This window comes from Rhagoletis pomonella, unplaced genomic scaffold (assembly GCF_013731165.1).
Source record: "Rhagoletis pomonella isolate Grant_MI unplaced genomic scaffold, Rhpom_1.0 Rhpom_scaffold_00005, whole genome shotgun sequence".
Classification (NCBI taxonomy): domain Eukaryota; kingdom Metazoa; phylum Arthropoda; class Insecta; order Diptera; family Tephritidae; genus Rhagoletis; species Rhagoletis pomonella.
Genome location: NW_023458559.1, coordinates 70,411,275 through 70,417,276, shown reverse-complemented (window position 1 = coordinate 70,417,276; position 6,002 = coordinate 70,411,275).

The following is a 6,002-nucleotide window of genomic DNA, read 5'->3' as shown; positions in this document are numbered from 1 at the left end:
TTTCTTATAATATTTTGCAGAAGCACTTGTGTAAACTCAAATTTGCAGCGCCACTTATTCGTTTCTTTTATTTATTTCTTAAATATCGTTTTTTCCATTATAAATTTTCTAAATTTTCTCGTACTAAAATTCTAACTTTTTTTCTATTCATTCGCAATATTTGTTTTGCGTTTTAGACACAAAAAGTGCCCGCAGCTCACGGATTAACCGAAAATGTCTCGCTTTTTAATTAAATTATAAATTTTTGCGACTGTTTATGGCGCTCTTTGCCTTTTTTGACAATAAATAAATGCTGTGCTGCGCTTAATTTTAATTCAGCCCCACAATGCTTGGATTTGATCGCACGCTAGACTCTATCACCATTACTGTCATTTATTTGCTGCTGTTATTTGTATTTTTGTATTCTTATAAGCTTTTATTTATTTTTTGTTATCGAGATCAACACACTTTACTTAAGTATTCGCTTATTTTACGCGCGCGCCAGCTTCGTTGCTCCGCTGTACCGTTGAACGGTTGACGGACTATTAAACGCTATGCACCTCAAAACGCCGTATTTTAATCCAGTAGCGAGTTAATTTACCGATCGGCGCTCAACTACAAACACTTGTACAAACATACATATTTATATATGCATGTACATGTGTGATCGCTTCTCGAAGTAACGAGTTGCTGCTTGCTTGTGCTTTCATTAGAGGCTGTGTGTGGGAGGCAGTAGTAGAGTCGAGGTGGAATACCTCTGCATACCGTTAGCCTTTGCTTTCAGTGCTGAGAGAAAGCTTAGTTGCAAGTATGTAGTAATAATACTAAAGTATTTATTTGGTAAGCTTTAGAGAGCGTAGCGCATATCTCGTCGTTGTTATCTGGGGCGTATGAGCAACTTTTGGTTATTTGTGAAAGGATTATGTGGATAATAAAAAGTTGATAAGTACATACATACTTACTTACATATGGATGTACATAGTACATATACTTCATTAAGATTTATATTTCATCTTAAGTTATCTCAGATTGAGTTCCAATGAATTGCTCGTCACATTCTTTAAACTTAAATACAAAAAGATATTATAAAATAATAGCTCTTTTCGATTCGCCAATCATAGAGAAAGTAGCAAATCCTTTGAATCCGAAGCATTAATTTAAACAACACTTAATGAGCTAAGCAGCTATGACTAAACGCGCTTGTGTTCATCTCTGTTCTCTAATTTGATTCTTCTCTTATCAAACAAATTTTTCGTTAGACCGATATACTGTAAAGTAAAGTGGCCCGTGCGGTTGTCTGGTGCGCTTGTGTTTAGAGGGCGCCGCACAGTAGAAGGTCCCCACTGGTCGACAAATATTAGCAAGTAATTTTTAGCAAAAAAAAACCGACTTAAAAAAAATATATATATATCTATATATTTCATGATCCAATGATCGGATCTAAACCAAATTAGTATGGGACCACCTCTGAGACACTACCTTTCCGTTGCAAAAAGAATTATTGGTTGACGTGGTGCAAAGTTATGCGGTAACATACATAAAAAAAAAATAAAAATAAAAAAATAATCCGACGAACTGATAACCTCCTCCTTTTTTGGAAGTCGGTTAAAAATGGCATAGAATGGAAAATTACAACGCCTACTACACCAGAGCATGAGAAATAAAAACTTTATCCTTCATCTTCTGGATTAACGCTATAACCGCATAAGCGATTTTGGCCGAGTTCGAAATAGCACGCCACTCATTTCTCTTCTGCGCCAACTGAAGCCAAGTACTTCTCCACCTGGTTTTTCCAGCGCAGAGAAGGCCTTTCTCTTCCTCTGTTACCAGCGTCGCGACCCGCGTTTAATACTTTCAGAGGAGGCATGGCCAAGCCAGCGGAGCCGCTGAATTTTAATTCGCTGCACTATGATAATATCGTTGTAAAGCCCATACAGCTCATCGTTGAATCTTTTGCGGTATTAGCCATTGCCAACGCGCAAACGCCCTTAAATCTTTAATTTCTTAATACTTTAATAATTTACTGGTAAATAACCTATACCTTAATTTGAAAATAGAAAAACTCATTATATTTATATGATGATATGGGCATTTATAGGCAACAAAAAAAAAAATAAAAACAGTTTATTCCCAACTAAAACTGGAAAATAATGTTCAAACGCTTGAGAAAATCTTATTTCTCAATTTGATTTTCAGCATTGTTTATAATTTGCAAAAAAATAAAAACAGTTTATTCCCAATTAAAACTGGAAAATAATTTTTAAACGATTGAGAAATTCTTGTTTCTCAATTTGATTTTCAGCATTGTTTATAATTTGAAACTAAACACTTTCTCAAAATTTTATCAAACATTGTTTATCAACTTAAGAACGATTTGAGAAGTATTTGAAAAAAAAAAAATATTTTGTAGCATTTCATTCCGTTCCATCTTTGTCAACATGCACAGTCTATCGGTGGTCTGCTATATCAGTCGAAAAATGGATCCTCGACCACGCGGTCGCTGTTATTCGCGATTTGTCTGTCGGAAAATCGCTTCTCATTTGAGTGAAATGAAATGCATTGAATTTTTTTTGGTGTGAAATTTTTTTCATAACATCATTTTGTGATTGATCGTTTTGTGGCCGACATAACCTACTGACTGGTTATTAAAATTTACTAACGAAAGAAAAAAATAGTCTGCTGCATCGATAGTGACCAACAATTTGTTTACTTGAAATGAAAAAATTGTATGTTAAAAAAAATTATTGATGTGTAATGTATAATAAAAAGGCTTATGCGGTTTTGAAAGTGCAATATTTTAACATTTTTGTGGCGAAAAGTTCACAATCAGGCCGATTCCCTGGGAGTTTTCTTTCTTTTCCCTTTCCTCCTATTATGAATAAAAATTCTCTGAGAATTTTTTATATTAAATTGCGAAGTTGAACTGTCAAAAAAGTGTCAAACAGCTCTTTCGAAGTTCGAATTACCTCCTCCCAAATTTTCGGGGAAACTTATACTCCCTGGGAGTTAATTATTGGAGCATTCCTTTCTCTCGAGAAACCAATTCCCGGAGAACAAAAACCCTGGGAGTATTCATAATTTGGCTGAATATGTAAATCCCGAATCGGAGAAAAATGCGGAACATTTTTCCAATAAATGCATTTTTTTAAGAGTTGGGGCAGCTTTTTGACATAAGTTTTAATAGAATATCTGTCAAAAAAGTCGAATGCTGTCAATATAGTCGACTTTATTTCGACTTTGAAGCAGCACTATACAGATATATCAATTAGAATAACTGGATTTCATTTCGTTCGTTGGATGCAGAAGACGGAATGAAAGAGAGAGGGCAAAAGTGAAAGAGGAAATGAGAAAACGTCAAAAATTACACAGCGTTGATTTGGGTATAGCGCGCGCTGGCATTCGTTGGCACTGGAAAACGCAACGCTTAGCGCTTAAATTTAAGGACGGCAGTTAAAAATTAGCCTTTTTGGTTTGAGAATGCTATCAACGGTTATTTGAGATTCATCAGAGAACTAACGTATGAGATTTGAGAGAAGTACTGATTCTCAAATGTATCTAAAATTAATATTTAACAAAAATGTTTATTCGGATTATATGTATATCTTGTTTGTGTATGCAGAGAACGTATATTTATAGAGAAGGTCCAAGAACTGTGAATGCCACATTTTTCGAGCCAACTAAACTGGCGAAGCGCATTTTAAGAGCGACAAATATTTGGAATACTTAACAGCGAAAGCAAAATACAAAGCAGAAAAGAAGAATGTTAACAGAGCTAAATCTCACGAGAGCATTTGGAATGTTAATTAAACATGAATATTGAAGATTTTTGTGATATTTTGGGAAAATTTTCAAATAGAAAACCCAAGTAAAAGAAATTAAATTTTTGTTCAATGATTTGTACAAGTAACATGAAATTAAATCGAAAATAGTATATAACATTCCCGATTTTTGTGATATTTTATTAATAATTGCAAATAGAAAAGTCCCATGTGTTTGTGTTTTTTTGTGAAAATATTTTTTATAAACAAAATCCTTTTCCCCGGTGATTTCCACAAATATCGTGAAAATAAATCGAAAATGTTATATAGCATTTTTTGATTTTTGTAATATTTTGTTAGATTTTCAATTATAAAACTTTATTGGTATTAGATTTTTTTTGTAAATAGAGTTTTTAGGGTAAAAAATAATTTCTTCTCGGTGATTTGTACACACAACGTTAAAATAAATCGAAAATATTATATAACATTTTCCAATTTTTGTGTTATTTTCAAGTAAAAAACTGTATTGGTATTGGACTAAAAAATAAAACTTGTGAAAAGAATTATTTTCCTTTTTTTTTTGTAGAGATCTCACAAAACTAAGTCGAAAGTCTGTATGAATTTTTTTCCATATTTTCGATATTTATGGAAATAATTCAGTTTTTAATTGTTTTCGACTTGGAAACTTTTTTTAAAAATACTAATAATCTGAAAACGTCGGATTTAACCAACAATTAGTAAAAATCTCGCTAATCTAAGCCGAAAATATTTAAGAAATTTTTCAATGTTTTCAATATTTATGGAAATAATGCAGTTTTCAAATCTTTTCTAATAAAGTGGTGCAAGAAGTTGCCATTGGATGGGTGGCAGCTTCGCTACTCATGTACATATTTGTCCCCCACATTGTCACTTACATATCTAATAATTAATTAATAAACCTAAATTTATAAAGCACATATTTGTAAACTTCATTTCATTACCTATTTCTGCTACCAAATTTTTCATGCATCCAAAAAGCCAAACAAATGAAAATGTAAGTATGTATGCATTTATAAATGTACATATGTACAAACATATATACGATTGTTCTGCTTTCGTCTTCCCCTCGCCGCTTCCATCTACACAAATTATTCAATTTCTGCGAATCGGCACCAGATTGGCACGTGCGCGAAACCATTAACCCCATGTTTGCGAAATATTTACATTTTCGCATAAGTTTGCATTTAATAAAGCAATACTCGTACATTTTGTGTGGTGAATAATATTATTTAATTTAAAATTCTGCATATAACCATGTTCTCGACGATACATGTAACTTTCATAAAGATTAAACATAACAAGTAAGAAAGTCTAAGTTCGGGCGGAGCCGAACATTAAATACCCGGCGCAATTATTAAATATATGTTTTCCACCTTTCCGAAAGCTACCGCTACACGATAAGCCGGGGTGTATAAATTTTAAGTAAATTAGCGTCCTTAAATTTCGAAATATTGCAGTTTCAAGCATTTCTGAAATATACCGTTATATGAAAAGCGGTCGTAATTTTAGTCCGATTTCAATAATTTTCAACGCTTTGCTTTTATGTGGCAAGCATAATAACCATACCGAGTTTGGTTCAAATTGCTAGAACGGTTAGCGAGATACATATATGTGATCATAAGTGGGCGGTGCCACGCCCATTTTCCAAAATTGTATCATAAGCGTATTTCTTGGTAAAAAATTGTTGCAACCATCAATTTTGAATAAATTAGCTTTAATATTTACTGATTTATCGAGGATTTCGTATTTTTCTAAATTACCGTTATATGGGATGTGGGCGTGGTTATTGTCCGATTTTAAAAATTTTCGGCCATTTGGTATGTTGTAGCAGGACCAACAACTGTGCCAAGTTTGGAAGAAATTGGTGCAGCGGTTACCAAGATATACATATGTAACCATAAGTAGGCGTGACTACGCCCATTTGCCAAAATTTTTTAATATTCTCATTTTTCGTCTAAAACTCATTGTAAATATCAATTTTGAGTGAATTATCTTCAGTAGTTACTAAAATATCGCACTTTTCGTATTTCTGAAAATTACCGTTATATGGGAGGTAGGCGTGGTTATTGTCCGATTTCGCCCATTTTCAATACCATCCGTCCTATGCCCAAAAGAAGTCCACGTACCAAGTTTCGTTACGATATCTCAATTTTTACTCGAGTTATCGTGTGCACAGACGGACAGACGGACGGACGGACGGACGGACGGACAGACAGTCACCGCTTA